The sequence below is a fragment of the Mus caroli genome, unplaced genomic scaffold (genome assembly GCF_978045245.1).
Source record: "Mus caroli unplaced genomic scaffold, Mus_caroli_1 scaffold_5, whole genome shotgun sequence".
Lineage (NCBI taxonomy): Eukaryota > Metazoa > Chordata > Mammalia > Rodentia > Muridae > Mus > Mus caroli.
Window position 1 is genome coordinate 146,998,233 of NW_028227260.1, and position 16,693 is coordinate 147,014,925.

Consider the following 16,693-nt stretch of genomic DNA (forward strand, 5'->3'; position numbering starts at 1 on the left):
TACTTCACTTTCCTAATTCCTTCTGCCTTAGTCTTCCCCAGAACCACAGATCCACTCCCTGCACGTTCGCACCACCCCTACAGCTGTCCTGCTCTCACAGTGCTCCCTTTTCTGCCGGGGCAACAGAATGAGAATCAGGAATTCAATCATTCATTCACGAAGGTTTGGAGATTGAGTCTCAGTATGCAAGTGTGGAATTCACTATGAAGGCCCAGTTGGACAGAGACCTGCCTGCCCCTGCCTCCTAAGAATACTGTCACAGTAGGTCTTTTGTTTTGTTTTGTTTTGTTTTGGAAACAGGGTCTCATGTGGCCCAGGCTGACTTTAAGTTCTCAGTGTAGCCGAGAATAACTTTTAATTTCTTTCTTTCTCTCTTTCTCCCTATCTTCCTTTCTTTCTTTCTTTCCCCTCAAGAAAGGATTTCTTTGTGTAACTTTGGCTTTCCTAGAACTAGCTTTGTAGACCAGGCTGGCCTCAAAGTCACAGAGATCTGCTTGCCTCTTCTTCCCGAGTGCTGGGATTAAAGAGACCTTGAATTTCGGATCCTCCTGCCTCCACCTCTTCACAGCCCCCCAAGCCCCTTTTAATGGGGTTGTTGGGGATAGAACTGCGGGCACTGTATCAATTGAGTGACATTCCAAACCCTTGTTTGTTTTTGAAACATGGTAGCAGCCCTGGCTGACCTGAGCATGCTCGACAGCACAGGTTAGCCCTGTCTTTGCTTCCCAAGTCCTGGGATTTCTGGAGTGTACCACCATTCTCAGCCCAATAGTGTGTATGTGTGTGTGTGTATACACGTGCGCTCAGTGGGTACTATTATAGGCTCTAGGAAGACAGAGTGAACAGCAACAGAGAGAGCCCATTCAGGAGTTGACAGCAGCCTGCTCAGATGGTGGGTAGATTGCATGGAAATGGTAGAGAACAAGTTGCTTGGTCAGAGAGTTCAGGATTGTTGGTTTGTTTTTAGAGACATGACCTCACCATGTTGCCCAACCTAGCCTGGAACCCGATATATAGCTCAGGCTGGCTTGAAACTAGAGGGCCTCTTTCCTCTGTCTCCCATCTACTGATGTTACACCCGGATAAGAAGTCTGAATTTTGTTAGCATAGCCTGAGTGTGGAGATCAGAGGTCAGTTTCTAACACGGTGGACATGGAGATAGAATTCAGGTTCTTAGGCTTGGCAACAGGCACCTTTAGCAACTGAGCCACCTAATGAGCACCTAGTTGGTTCAATCTTTGAAAGAAGGTTTTGCATTGTAGCCCAGCCTGGCTTTGAACTCATAATCCTACCTTCTAAATACTGGGATTCCAGGAGCTCACCAGCAAGCCCAGATGTGCATAGTGTACAAAGGCCTGTCTAACAGGTATGTGGAGGGTAGATTGGACAAGCATGAGAAATGGTACCTGGAACTAAAATCTTCAGTAATAACCCAAGCAAGAGAATGCGGTAGCCTGTTCTGTGCTTAATGCAAAAGCTTGGAAACTAGGTAGAATATTGAAAAGTGGAATCAGTTCTCTTCGCCAGAGTGCTGCACAGGAGCACGGGAGAAAGTGAAGGGGGAGGGTTTGCTTCGCTCCAGTTTTAGTGTATGTGTTGCCTCCACTAGGAGGAGGTTTTGTGTAGGGATGTATAATGGTAGGTTACAAAGAGCATGGGACTCTGGAAAGAAAGCTGCCTGGATTTGAATCCTCTTGTCCCAAATTTCCTTGAGTGTTTTGAAGTCCTTTACTTGAGTTTTTCATGTGACCCGTAGCTGGTGACCTTACTGGATAGTTACAAGAATTCATAGACAATTTCTGTCCTAGGCTTGCTTACTTAAACAGCACTGAGTAAATGTTAGCTGTGCTTCCTAAGCTAGATATGGATCCCAAGGTGAGCTGTCCGGTCTGCCCTTTGATATGGGGGACCTGGAACCTGGAAACAAACCCAGAATCACTAAGTGAACGACTGAAACTTGGGATGAAGTTCATCAAGGAAGTGGGGAATACCCAGGCCCAAGGTCACTGGAGGGCCACAGAAAAGAGCCCAGCAAGAGACTGAAAGTGGCTCTCAGCCTGACAGAAACATCAGTAGGTCCTAACACTGGAAACACATACGAGGGAGCAGGGTAGGTAAGGCAAGGATTGAAAACACTTCACAAACCTTTGATCTCAGCACTCAGGAGGCAGAGGCAGGGAGATCTCTCTGAGTTTGAGGGGAGCCTGGTCTACAGAGTGAATTCCACGGACAGCCAGGGCTATGTAGAGACCCTGTCTCAAAAAAAAATAAAAAATAAAAAAAAAATAAAAAAAAAGAAAAAAGAAAGAAAAGAAAAGAAAACCAGATACTTCCCCACTCAGCATAAAGGAAGTGACCGGTTCCCAACACTTTCTGCAGAAGGTCTAGGGAGGATGGATAGAATAGTTTGAAAAAGGACATATTATACAATGAAATTGCATGAACTTTGGCACAAACAAGGACCATTGCCTTGTGCTGATTGAGTCACCTGCTAGCTGTCTGTACCTATAAATCCAACTGCTAGAACTGCTAGAGAGGCTGATACAGGACGATTGCTTGAGTTCAGGAATTGAAGCCAGCTTGTGTAACCTAACCAGGACACACACACACACACACACACACACACACACACACACACACACGCACACACGCACACACACACACACTATATTGGGAGCTGCAAGGTGTGGCAAGAAGTTTCCTGGGTAAAGAGCAGAATAGTTCATGCAAAGAAATTTGGCTTATGGGCACTGCTGGAGGTCTATAACCCACTGCAGGGAAAGCCTAGAATGTAACACACCCCTGCAACATAACTATACACACATCCTGTGCCTGTTTCTTCTCTTAACCACAGACCCTGGAAGTCTTCCCTATCCGTAAACAAAGCAGAACATTTCATGAAGGTGCTATCCAATTGTTGCTGGGCAAATTACATTGTTTCGGATCCTATGCTTTCACAAACAAAGCTGTGCTTAACTAGTATCTTAAACAGACAGACACACACAAGCAACAATAACAAAAAGAAAACCTTGAAACTGATGAGTAAAGAAATGAGACTGCTGTGCTGGCAAATGCCTTTAATTTCTGCTGGGGAGGCAGAGGCAGGTGGATCTCTGCAGAGTGAGTTCCAGGACAGCCAGAATTAGATAAAGAGACCCTGTCTCTAAATAAAATAAAATAAAATAAGGAAATGGAAATGTTGCCTGGGTGGAGGGATCTCTTTCAAGAGGTGAAGCTGTCTTGGAAAGCAGACACATAGGAAGCTAACCCCAGGCCCTGAAAGAACTATTACATTACAGGAGATGCTTTGACCAAAGGAAGAGAGCAGAGTCATAAAGAAGAGTCCTTGCTGGGCAGCCGTGGTGGCTCACGCCTTTAATCCCAGCATTTGGGAGGCAGAGGCAGGTGAATTTCTGAGTTCAAGGCCAGCCTGGTCTACAAAGTGAGTTCCAGAACAGCCATGGTTATTCAGAGAAACCCTGTCTCGAAAAAAAAAAAAAAAAAAAGAGTTCTTAGAATTTGAGCCTGGAGGCAGCTAGGAAGAGACTGGGGACTATGTGAACTAGTGTAGAGTTGACTTTAAAGCATCAGGAATGCTCCTGTAATGTAATAGTTCTGAGTGGTGACCCCAGGATGGGTGGTTGGCTTTCAGCAAGCGGGTAAGCTCATTTTACAAATTACCTGCAATAGTGCTAAAAAGCAAGTGTGTCACTAAGGAACAGGATCTGGGACCTTACTAATAAGACTTTAGTTTGTGTGTGTTGGGGGGGGTGTCTGAAATTTGTGTATTTTCCCCCATAGGAAATGACATATATGTACTGGAAGGCTTTGGAAACTTTGAAAAAAAATTCCTAGAATTTATAGTTCTGATGGTTTTGCTGATGGTCTTGTAAATTGTATATTTAATCAAAGGCACTCGAATGCCTCTCTCTCTCTCTCTCTCTCTCTCTCTCTCTCTCTCTTTAACTATTGAAGAGCCATTTAAATGTCAACATAAGTGATTCCCTACCAAATAGTGCTGGTTAGACATTAGTTCCTCTAATAGACCATAATGATTCATAAGGAGGCATTTCTCGACTCTAAATTGTAGGCCTATTGAAATATAAATTAAGATGATAAATAATTTGACCTTACCTGAGAGTACTAAGTATTTACACGTGTCAAATACGAAATTACCCTGAATATCACGGCCCCTAAAAAGGCAGCCTTCGTCTCAGTAAATAAAACGGGTTAATGAATTTCCCTTGGAGAGCGAAGGGAAAGAGGAATACACAAAAGGCTTTGCTCCAGGGGCTAGGCCCTCCTGGCCCTCCAGACGTGCTGTGGGGCTGGGGAGAGGCGCGGGCCAGGTTCCCCCGGAGCGCCAGGCGGGTGCTGGCGGCCTTCGGCGCTCGGCGCGTTCCCCTCTCCCCCTCCTTCTGCAACGGCGCTGGAGTTTCAAAACATGGAGTTTCCACAGGAACTTTGCCAGGCCGAGCTCGCAGCCCTCCCGGATTCCCGCAGCGGCACTCGCGGCAGCCTCCCCGCAGAGAGCGCTGACCCGGCGGCCACCCAGCGCTGCGCAAAGCTCTGCAGCCGGGGTTCACTCCCTGGGGAGGCGCAGAGCGCCGGGGGCCGACCCCCTCCTCCCCCGCCCAAGGTCCTGCAGAGCGGACTGCGCCTTCGGCCCGGAGCCGAGCCCATCCGCCCAGCCAGTGTGCTGGCCCGGGGCGGGAGCCGCCGAGGCGATCGTTGCAGGGTGGGCACGCCGGCAGCCGGCTGCCCGCGGTGGGATTTGGTTTTGTTTTAAAGCCGCTTTGCGCGCCGGGGCTGCGGCTGCGGCCGTGTGTGTGTGTGTGTGTGTGTGTGTGTGTGTGTGTGTGTGTGTGTGTGTGTGTGTGTGTTGTGGGAGGGGGGGGTTAACACATTGTCAATGAGAAATTTCCTGTTCGCAAGACTCGGCTTGCAGTTTCAGTCCTGCCCTTGAACTGACAAGTGGATCTCCGCGGCGAGAGTCCGGGAGAGCTTCGGCAGCCGCGCGCGGGGGTGGGGGCGGGGGCAGCGGCGCCGAGGCCCCGGGAGCCGGGCTGAGCTGGGCCGCCGCCTGCCCTCCCGTTTCCCCCGCGCACCCGTGAGCTCTGAGCCGAGCGGTGACTAATCTGTGGCTCCGGGCCTCTTGGCGCGCAGCCCGGGCTCGCCTCCCGCCCCCTTGTCCCTCCTCCTTCCCCAGCCCCTGCACGCAGAGCTCCGCGGGGTGAATCGTGCGGGCCGCCTTGCCTTGCCTTGCCTAGAGTGTGGGAAGCGGCTCGAGGCAGGCGACTTGGGAACTGTCTCTTTCGACCCGGGCCCCGAGTGTGCGTGTGTTTCCTTCCCCGTAGGCACTTTGATCAGCATTTCCTCTGTGCCACGGAGGAGCTAGAGCGAACTGAGGCTTTTTAACCCTCTGCGTGCCACATCCACTGAAGGCTTCAGGGGGAGCATGCTTCGGGAGACAGGTCCACTCGATCGAATAGATTTGGCCAAGCCGGAGTTATGTGGAGCCGGACTGGATCCCAGGAATTTGCCCCTGTGTGGCATACTCTTCTAGGGACAGCAGGCCGGGAAGCCCAAAGCCAAGGGGCTGTGCAGTAACCCAACCTGCCCGGCGAGGCGCGGTGTAGCTTGAAAGGCCCAGCGGGCTGTGGCTTCTGGAGGAGACAGGGAACTGCCTTCGAGCAGTACGCTGGCACAGAGATGCCTCTTAGTCTAGGGTAAGGAGTCCTGCTCTTGCCCCGCGCTATGGGCTCTGGCCCCCACTCCCTCCCTTGACTCGGCCTCGCTAGGGAGTTAATGATTGATTTACTGGCTCCGAGAGGCCGGCGCCCTCCCAAGCTATTTGTCCACGCTGAGGAGTTGCTGGAGAGAGGCGCAGAGGCCTAGGGAGCAGGGTCTCGCCTAGGAGGGGCGGCCGGGCTACCGACGGGAAAGGATGAGTTCTTGGTTAGCTTCCACTGGGAGACTCTAGCCGCGTCCGCGGCGAACCCGCGGGAGGCCCTGCCTGGACGAAGAAGGGTGCCTTGGGAAGTGGCACATGTAAATGGATTGGCAGCTGGTGATTAGGCCGCCCGGTTTTATGAGTCATAATAGGCCGGCCGCCTGGCCCTCAACCTGCTGGTTGTAGACTTGGTGTGCTGGGGCCCAAGCGGTACTCTACTCCCAGCCGCGCAGAGCGAGGATGCTCCAGGGGGCCCTGGCTGCCGTAAGCGTTGCACAGGATTTCCTCTCATTTCTCGCAGAAGGCAACACAAACACCCTAAATCAAACTGCTCCGACAACCGAAGGCTCCACACAGACACATCAATAAGGATTTCGCCTCCCGCGTTCGAACGCACTGAAACACTTGTCCTATTTTTATGCAAATGACACCACACAAATAGATCTCGCAGGCCCTGGAGAGGGGCGGGAGGAGGAGGGACGCGGGCGCCCCACCGGGGGGGGGGCGTCAATCCCGCACCTCGGGGCCCGCGCTGGCTCCGGTGCAGTGGGGCTGGCACTAACCAGGAGGCCCGCCCCGCGTGCGGTGGCTCCCTGCCAGCGCCGCCTAGTCGGCCGCGTCCCCAGGCTGCCTGCAGAGGCGGATTAGGGAAGGAGCGAAGCGAGCCTGTGACTAATCGCGGGGCCTCGGACCAGAGCACCAAGGCCATGTGCGACTGACAGGATCGACACTAGCCGAGGACACGGCGACGCCTCGCTTAATTGCAGGCTTAAAAAATTGCCGCCTGAGCAGCTCCAATGCAGAAAGCCACAGCATACGCGTGGGTCTGGGGAGTGCGACCGGGGGTGGGGGGAGGGGTTGTCCCGATTTCTCGCCTGAAGAGGGGAAGGTTAGGCATCTCCTGAACCGAGGGAGCAACACTGAGCCCACCCCCCCACCCCACCCCCCGCTTTGCAAGGTCTTCCCAAAGGCATGCTAAGTGAGTGTGGGTGAGGTGGCCAGTCACCGGGGACAAGGTTTTCTGTCATTTGTCCTTTGAGCCCATGCTTCCCTCTTGTCGCCCGTACCCTATAAAGAAGGCCTACAGTAAATGGGTAAGGTTCCAGCCAGCCTTTTGAAAAGAAAAACCACACTGTAAACACTTTACTTCGATCCTTTTCTTTATTCACTGACTGAGAAACAGGGCCCCGAAGGACCAGACGAAAGCCAAGTCAAGTCAACGCACCAAGGATCAAGGTCATTGAGTGCCAAAAGTCTGGGGTCACAGACAAGAACCCTGGTCTCTTCGAAGGCCCGTGGTCACAGTCCCTGTGTCCCAGGCCTTCTTCCTGGAGCGCTGGGGCCTCTCAGGAGAGAAGCATCGGCGGGGCTGCTGGTCTGTGAGTGGAGGTGGGGGTTGGAAGGCGGTGGCGGGGAACCCAGTGAGAGAAGTTTCCACCACGCTCTGCTCTGTTGCTGCCAAAATCCCCTGGCCCCTCCCCGCTCGCACTGCCTTCCGTTGCCACCACAAGTTTGGTTTAACGAGAGAGCTCGGGACAAAAGCAAACCTTTTCTATAGACCCTGAAAACAAAGGGGAAAGAGACGCGCGAGGCCGCAGAGAAGCGGCTGCTAGCGTAATGGTGCCAGGCCGAAAGCAGAGCATTAGAACTGCAAAAGCCGCGCGGGCGGGAGGAAGTGCGAGGCAGGAGGCGGGAGCGCCGGGAGGGCGGGCGGGGGAGGGGCGCTGCGCCATGTTTCCGTGTCACCCGCCGAGTCGCCGGCGCTGGGCTCGGCCGCCGGCTCCCGCCTGCCTCCGTAACAGCAGAAAGCGTGCGATTAGCAGCCAGACAGGCGGGGACTCCGGGCCCACGGGGCCGCCGCACACGCCGCCCGCGGCCCCGGCCCGCGCTCCCCTCCCCCGCCCGCCGGGTAATCCTCCTCCTCGCTGCAGCGCTGTGTGCACTCTCATTAGAGCAGGGTGGCTTTTCTCTGCGCACTCGCTCGGCTCCCGCTGGCAAAACAAGGCCTTCCCCGGCCGGGCCCTGGGCCAGGGGAGTCGGGGAGGGCCGGACGGGGGCGGGGTGAGGCTGGGACAGCCACGCAGGTTAGCTCTGCCGCCAGTTCGAAAAGATGGGGAGGACCCTTTGGCCCTCCCCCACGCGCAGTGCCAAAGCCGGAGGTCCATACCAGACTCTCTGCCCCTCGGTAGAGGGGGGAGATGCTGGTGCCATCCTGACCTACTGCCGTCCGCGGCACGAGGCCAGAATGCGTGGGGCAGATGAGGGTGTCTGGGTTGAAGAGCGGTAGTGGACACTGGGGAGGGTTCCCACAACTGGTTTTTGCCCCGTGTGACTTGCTAACGACCTCTTAAGGCCAGAAGCTGGATTTCAGGTGTTGTTGCCCTAAGACCCTCAGGGAGATCAGTGCCCTTTCTGGCTTTGGGGTTGACCGCCCAGAATGGGTAGGAAATGGGGGGGGAGGCTCCAGTGCTCCGGAGCGCCCCATTTCTGTTCCGCGATCTCTGTACACAGCAGTAGACAGCTTCTCCCGGCACCTCGCGCCCAGCTGCAGGGCTCGGGAGCAGGTGTTCCTGCCTGGCCCAAGTGGCGGCTCGGCGCCCCTCCTGTCCCAGCTGCGGGGCCCAGAGAGGAGGGAGGGGAAAGCCGTGTTGGTGGCGGTAACTGGGGTGGGGGCGACATCTCGCCGGACCGTGCCTAAAATGGGTCCATTCCGGGGTGCGGACAATCGTCTGGAGCCAGGAGGAATCTAGGAGGACAGGCGGCCAGCTCCCGTCTAGGACTGCCCTAGGGGCCAGCACTGGCTGTTCGGGGCGGCGGGAGGGCTTCCGGTCCCCGTGACTGCGGCGGCGGGGCGGCGGGGAAGTTCCCGTCGCGGCCGCGAGGAGCACCCTCCCCTGGCTGCCGCCGCCGCGCAGCTCTCGGAGCAGCGCCCTAGGAACCCCAGGGCATCGGGCAACGTTGCCCTCGCCTTGTGAAGGGATGGGGGCTTCAGGGTGTTCCTCGATCCCCGTCCCGCCCCGGGGACCTGAACACGGGATCGGGGACCCTGCGGGATCGGCCGCGCGCCTCCCAGCCCCTCCTCGCCGCTGCCATGGCGGGCACGTGAAGCGCAGCTCGGCGCCCGGAGCCCGCCGGGGAGCGGCCTGGCCCGCCGGCTCCTCTTCGCAGCGGATCCGGGGACGCGGAACCAAGTCAGGCCGGGTCCCGCCGAGCTCTCCGCGGCCCCGCACCCCATCCCTGCCCGAACCGGGCCTTGAGGTCGCGCCAGACGACTCGTCCAAGGGGAACCCGGGCTGACTAATTGGACGCGTGTGGGCCTCCGGAGAGGCCGGGCTGGCAGCAGTGCCCGCTCGCTCTGCGCTGACGCCGCGACCAGGCTCTTCGGGGAAGGGCGAGAGGAGGGGTTTCCCCGACCGGTGGTTTCGGCTCCCTGGGGACAATCCGGCTGCGGCTGGCTCTGGGCTTTGGGTCCTGTAGCCTGATCCCGGGCCGGCAGACTGGAGGTGCCTATGGGAAGAAGGTGCCTCAGAGCTCTGAGCCTGTTGTGGGGTCTCCTTTGCTATCTTGGGCCAGCAGCTTTACTGGGGGAACGGGGGGGGGGTGTTGCAGGTCACCTTGAGGGCGTGGGCTTAGATACCAAAACCTTCAACAAATAGAAAGTCTTCCGGAAATCCCTCAGTGAGGAGAAAACAATTGTTAAAACTCAGGGAGAGTCCAGTTTAGTTGGGAGTTCTCAGGGTCCGCGCCCTCCCCGCTCCCCCTTATTACAGGGTCTTGTGAAAATCAGCAGAGTTTTTTATTATTTCCAACGAACAGCCACCTCATTGTTGACATAGTTATTATATGGCCCTCCCAAATATAGCTACCTGTTTGTTTTAGTTTCAGCACATCCTCTTGATGGTGAGACACAAATGTAGACCAGTAATAAAAGATAAACATGTGTCAGATGCAGAATAAGTCCTCATCGCGCATCCCTGGTTTTGAGTTTAATTACACTAGAAATCCAGTCCTCCCACGAGAAGGCCTGAAACCCTGCAGCAGAGGTGCGACTTTTCCTGGAGAGCCTCGCCTTTGGAGAGGGGTTGCTGGTGGAAGGCAGTTAGGTTTTAAATGTCACTTCCAAATGAAAACGCTTTCCGTCAGCTTTTTTCTTTTTTTGATGCAGTTTTCGAAAGGAGCATTTTTTCGAGATAAGAAGTGACCGATCAAAATCGCTGAGGGGAGGTTGTAAGCAGCCGCTTTGCCCCAGCTTAGCCTTATCTTATCTTTCACACTTGCATGGCGGAAAAAAATTGGCTTATCTTTATCCCCACCCCATTCTCGCCTTAATTGCTAAAAAACACTGGTGTGTTAAACGGGCAGGAAGGAGGTCTCTGGATTGTCAGCAGAACAGGAAGATTCAAAAAACTGTGGGCTCCTGGGGAAAGAAGAGGGTGACAGAGTGTATTTTTTCCCCTTGGCCTTTCTTGAACAGTGTGGAGGGTCCTGTCCCAGCTGGAAGGCACCATGATCAGATTTTTTTTTTTCTTTTTAAAAAGAACTAAACAAAACCAGTATGGCTTTGGCTTGGGCGTCTTCCCGGAGCCTCTTTTTTTTTCCCTCAACACCCTGTTTACCAACCTCTCTCCTTCATCCCCTCCCCCTCCAAACAACAACAACAAAACCGGTCAGTGGGTCTCTGATTGAGACCCCCTACCTTCATCCTCTCTCTTCTGTGTTGAGGGGTGGGGGTGCAGGGTTGGGACGTGCAGCTTGCTGGAAATCATTAAAATATATGCGGGTGTCTGCAAACACACACTTTTAAATCATGGCGTTCCCTCTCCACACTGGTATATTTAAACTCCAGAGCGAGCTGGATCTCCTTCCTTTCAGTCGTTTGTCTGTGTCACCGACAGGCCGCTAATGGCCGGGCTTCCAGGCGCTGTGCATTATGCATTAACCTCCTCCTACCGAGGCCCCACACAGAAGGTTCTGTCAGGCCTCACAACGCAAACCACTCTACATCCCGCAATCAAGACAGGGCGGGCTGGGCTGTAGGGGGGCTAAAGGTCTGGAGACACGGGTATGGAGTGAGGGCACAGCAGATTGGGCCTGCAGGAAGAATAGACTCAGGTAAATTGTGCTGGTGATTAACTTAAACCCTTTGGAATTTTCAGCCCGGAGAGGGAGAGGTGGGATGGTGACCACCCCACCCCAACCACTCTCTCCCTCTGGGTACCTCCCCCCCCCCCCAAGCACTCAGATGATTAGAATTAACCCAAGTTCTATTTTTCCTTCTGCTGGCCCTTAGTCCTTTCCAGACCCCACCAGTCCCCAGGTAGCAGAGATAAACAGAAAATGGCTCATAGAGGAGGCTGGTATGTTGGGTGGGAAGGCAATTATTTGGCAACTCTGTCCCCTTTAATTTGCATTCCCACTTACCTCGCCCCTCAAGCAGAATACACTATGCCCTAGAGAGCCTAGCAAAACCCAGAACCCATAGCATAAGGGTGGATCTGCAGGGGCATCCGGCTTCAATGCAGGGGCCAGGCCTTTTCCCAAAGCCTCCTGTGTTTCTGCCATCTGGCCAGTACCTAGTCAGCCTTTGGCAACAGCAGTATAGACTGAGATTCCAGAGGTCAGGGCCTGGCATAAATGTAGCCTAGAGCAGGATTTTCCTGAGATTATTTCTGTGAACCATACTGGTTCTGTTCTTTGGGCCACCCACCTCCAAACAGCCTATAACTCTCCAAAGGCTTTTAACTTGTCCAACCCCAAGTCTAACAGTTTTCTGCCCGGGAAGGCAGCTACCTCTCTTTAGATATTTCACAATTAGTAAACTCCTTAGGGTCATGGATAGGCCTCCAATTGTTACTTCATTTGAGTTTTGAAAGGAAGACAGGCTGAGCTAGATTGGTCTACGCTACTCCACCCCACCACACCACACCCTATGGATCTTTTTTTTAAAGTCCCATTGGGTAAGCCTAGAGTTCATTTGCTAAATGTAAGACTGGAACACCATGAATGTGGGGTATTTGCATGTTTTTAAAAGAGAGTTAACATTAACAGTATAGCCCACATTACATAAAGTAAAAATGCATCTTTACCATTCATGTATGGAGTGTTCCAATAACTCCAATAATAAATCTAGTAACATCAGCCAGAAAAACACCAGCTGAGGAGGCCTATATAGGAGGCTACAGAACTAGGGTTTCCATTCTATACATACCTGTCATAAATGAATCCCCAACCACACACACAAAGTTCGGAACCCAGATTGCCCCTAATTGTAGGTAGGACCTTTGCATAGGATGCAAGGCCTTACCCGAGACCTAGGGGTGGCCAGACTGGTGGAAGTGCGGAAGGTCTTATAATCAGCAGAATTCAGCAAGGACAGGCAGGTTTCAAATTTGCTCCTAGAAGCTCCAATTTGGTTGCCCAGTTGCAGAGCCTGCTTAGAATCTGCAGAAAGAGAAGGCCTGGGAGTCTAAAGTCCAGCAGAACGTTATAATCACAAGGCCTTTTCATGGGGGATGAAGCTGGTGGGGGAGGGGCAGCATCCGCAGCTCCACCTCGCAGTACTTCTCATTTCCGTGCTGATTTATTTTTCATCTGGCAAGGCAGCCTCCCTTGCCTCGCGCTCACTTGCTCATCTGCTGCGCTTTGCTTTCCCTGAAATCCTCCCTTTTCGGAGTATCACAGTCTGACATCAGGGTCAGCTCTAGCGGGCCTTAGAGGAGGGCAGAGGAGAGGGCAGGGAAGAGCATGACCATAAGCATCTGGGCACTCCCAGATCCAGTAGCCACCCCTTTGAGTGAGGGGCACAAGAAGGGACTGCTTTTCAACAGCTCTCTTTTCCCAGGCAACAATTTTGAGGAACCAGGCCAATAGGTGTGATCCTTCTCCACTTAGGGACCTGAGGAAAATCTCACATTTTAATTCTCAGTGAGTCAGAAACACCCCCCCCACACACACACACTTTTGTGCCTGCCTCTTAGGACTCCCTTAATAAGATATTTTTAAAATCCCACGGAATTGGGAAACGCATCCCTAAGAGATGGAAGAGAAAGCTTTTAATTCCACCAACCCACCGGAGAACCCCGTGGAGTCCAGAGACTCCCTTAAAGAAGAGGGGGTGACTGCCACAAATTACGTCAAAGGCGAATTTACTGGCCTGTTTGTCTCCAGCATCAAATTTCTCCAGCAGTCAGCCTTCTCCAAGGCCCCTTCTCCCTTACAGCACCCCCCTCCATTTTAGCTCTAGGACTTAAAGTTAGACAAACAGACCCCATTGTCAGCAGTCTCAGGAGGCCCCAGGACTCAGGCTCCGTGATCGCCTCCTGGATTTTCGGAAAGTTCTGGACAGTTAATGTAACTTGGACGCTGGGAAAAGCCTGTTCCTGGGAGAATTGGGAGGTGAGAAGAGGGGGAGAGAAGGTGGCTGGGCAGCGAGCCAGGGCTTCTGCGGTGCGGCCTAACCAAGCCGGATGAGCCTGGCACTGCTCTGCTGTTCGTCCAGGCCAGCCCTCCTGCCCATGCCCAGCCCACAGCCGCACCGCGGCCTTTCTGCCTGGAACCGCGTTCAGAGTTTCCCCACAAATACCCAACTCCAGCTTTCCCGGTTATTTAAGACTTGTTTTGAATAAAAGGAGTCGCTTCAAAAAGAAATGTTGCTGCAACACACAACCAGCGGCCTTTCCTCCAGCTGTGTCTGTAACTTGCATGCGTTCAGTCTAATAACTTTTAATGTCTAGCCCTAAAACGTCTTTATAAAAAATAGCTTTACAGCATAATAGTCCAGGTGTCTTTCTGCTTGTTACCGGAGATTAAAAAAATGTGTAGGTTAGCTTTCAGAGACACCCCCCTCCGCCCCTCAAGAAAGACCAGGTTAAAAAAAAAAAAAGGCATACATTCCATTCTGCAGGCGCAGGTTCTGGAAGCATTAGCGGCACAGCACAGCTAGGCACTACCCACTGGCCTGCCTCTCTTTTGCATCAGTTGTTACAAGCATCTCTGGAGCATGAAGATTTAATTCTGTTCAAAGTTTCGGGTTTCAAACGGTAGAGATGTTTCACTTCTGCTTTGAGAAGGGCTGTTTTTATAACTATGCTGAGAACTAAAACAATGAATAAAATTGCACCTAATATCAGTCCCAAAGTCAGTAGTGGGTGTCATTTTTAAAAGGAAAAATATCTTCTAGCTAGAGATGAGATTCCTTGGCCTTGACCTTGACTTAATAATCAACTTGAGATGCTCTTAATTCATTGTTGGCGTGTAGACGCTCTAGGATATTTAAAAACTTTCCGAGTGGGGTTACTAGCCACTTCCATTTCGGACTTAGGTTCTCATCAAGCTTTCACCATCCTGTCCCTAGGCAGAAGACATACTCCAGCCCGTCCCAGAATCGAAAGACCCCGTAGAAGCACCGAATGGGGTAACCTTTTGGCCTAGGTGTCAGGGCTCCCAGCCTGTGTGCCTTGACTTCCCTTCCCGCCAGCTTTTCAAACTGGAGCGGGGGTTCGTCCTTGAGGCTCTGCATTCCGGGGAGGCCGGAACCTCGCTTCTCGGCTTCCCCCTTTCGCTTGCCTGCCCTTCCCCGCCCCCCATAACCCCCTGGCGTCCAGAGCTGCTCCTGGTGCGTAGGAGAAGCTCGATACGTGTCAATTGAATTGAACTGCTGCGGGCGCAGGCTGTACACTGCCGCCGAGCCTTGATCTGCACGACGTTACCGAGTGAAAATTTATGGGCTGAACGGTGAAGCCAAAAGTTGTTCCTGGCCAAGTAAAATAAAACGCGGGAGATAGTCTCACGAGGCCGAGGTGAGAGACGAGGGCAGACCTTCTAGCCATCGGAGGTCCGGACCGTGAAATGCTTAAGAACTGGGAGAAACTCAGGCTCATCCCAGTTCCCTTTATGGTCCTCCCACCCCCTTGTGTCCCCAAGAGCAGCCCCCCACCTCAACACAATTCCCACACAATTGAAATGTCCGGGGAGCAAGGGCGCGGAACTGCCACTGTTGCCGGTGGTGGTGTTTTCACGTAGCTCTTAGCGCCTTAAGGGGAAGTAGCTCCTCTGGGAAGAAGGGGCGAGGTGCGGTGGGGGTGGACGCCCACGCGCACTCAGGCTCTGCTGGGCTGGCTCTCGGAGGGGCCGCTAGGCCGGGAGAGCGCAGCGCTGGTGGCGAGAGGAGGCAGTGGCGCCTGCCGCTGGGGTTTGACAGCTTTGGCTGAGAGGAGTGCGAGGCGCTTTATGGTAATTGCGGTCCTCCACTGGCCTTCTGGGTAGCAAGGGGAGTCTCGGCGCGCGGCAGGGAAAGCCTCCCCCGCCGCCCCCCATTCTTGGGGCTGGGGATTTGTTTGCCAACCTAGCCGTCGCCGCTGCGGAGTCGGTCTCCACTCCCCTAGGACGTGAGCCCTGGCTGGGCGTGAATGTTAACTCGGCCGGAGCTGGGACGGAGAGGACAGAGGGCGGTAGAGTTGGGGAGGGGGGGGTTCGAGGACACGACCCGCCACCCAGGTGGTTTGGGGTTCAGATGTGGCGAGGCCCCAATGCACCCGGCTGGGAATCCGTGAGGGCCGGGGAAAGTCGGGCGAACCTTTCCTGGGGAATCACCCCCTCCCGAAACCCCACCGCGGAGGCGCCGCAGCGGAGGGTGAGCAGAGACTGGGGATCTCAAACTTGCGAGAGCTGGAGGAGGCGGCGGCGGCGGCGGCGGCGGGCGGGCGGGCGGGCGGGCGGGCGGCTGTCGCTCGAGCGCTGCGCCTGAGGGGGGAGGGGAGGCGGCTGTTGGGAGGGAGGGAGGGAGGGCGGGCGGAGGGAGGGGGAGGAGGAAGAGGAGGGAACCTGGGAGGGGGGACGCGTTGGGATCGCGGCGTGCGGCAGCAGACGGAGCCTGAGCTCCCAGCGGCAAGGTGAGGCAGAGCTGCGCTCCGGGCCGAACGGCGACAGAGCTCTTCGGCCGAGGGGGAGACGCGCCGGAACCCAGAGCACGACCGAGAGCGGGAGCGAGGCGGGCGGCGGTGGCGGAGGGGGAGCACGCGAGCCGCCGGGCGGAGAGCCCGAGCCGCGCTGTCGCCGCGGAGGGACGACTTGGCCAACACACTCGCTCACACACACTCACACACACACCCAGCCCGAGCGGGCGCTCTCGGCGAACCGTCAACATGGCGCTGGGGCTCTTGCCCGAGCGCGGGCGGCAGCGGCGGCGCGGGAGCTGCTGAGGGTGACAGAGCCCGGGCCAGCTGCGGGAGGAGAGGATCGCGCGGGGCCGTCGCCACCTGCCCTGAAGCTCGCAGCCCGCCCCGCCCCGCCCCACCCCACCCCCACGCGGCCCAGAGCCCACCCCTCCGCCGGGCCGACCCCGAGGGCAGCAGAGCGGCTGCAGTCGGCGGCGAGCGAGCGCGGCGCTGGGAGTGGACTGCGGGCACCAGAGGAAGCCAAACTTTGCTGCTCGCTGCGCTTTCCCGGCCGGGCTCCTTCACGTAGCCGCCCTCTCCCGACCCCGCACACGTCCACCCAGCCAGCCGCCCCCGGATCTTCCTCGCCGCCTGGACTCCGCTCCGGGGAAAACTTCAAAGCGCCGGATCGCAGGGCTCCCTGCCTACTTCCCGACTGGGGATTTCAGGTCAGTGCCCGGAACACCTTTCCCCGGGGGCCGCGGGCGGGCTGGCGCGCCGGGGACTGCAGCCGACCTCCTCCCTCCGAGGGTTTCTCCTCCGACTTCGGTAGACCCCCGTCGGGAGGCTTAGCTACCTTGCTCGC

The 16,693-nt window shown here is 55.2% G+C and overlaps 1 protein-coding gene across 6 annotated transcripts in view; it reads left to right on the forward strand.

The window, feature by feature from the left end:
* Bcor (BCL6 corepressor) overlaps positions 1–16,693 on the forward strand; it is a 122,809-nt gene that overhangs the window by 62,971 nt on the left and 43,145 nt on the right. For 4 of the 6 annotated variants that reach the window (XM_021152808.2, XM_021152810.3, XM_021152809.2 and 1 more), the window contains exon 1: positions 15,827–16,556. The exons of the other annotated variants lie outside the window; for them this stretch is intronic. The gene's annotated coding sequence lies outside the window, so the exon portion shown is untranslated. Of the gene's footprint in view, positions 1–15,826; positions 16,557–16,693 lie in introns of those variants that run through there. 6 annotated transcript variants of the gene reach the window in all.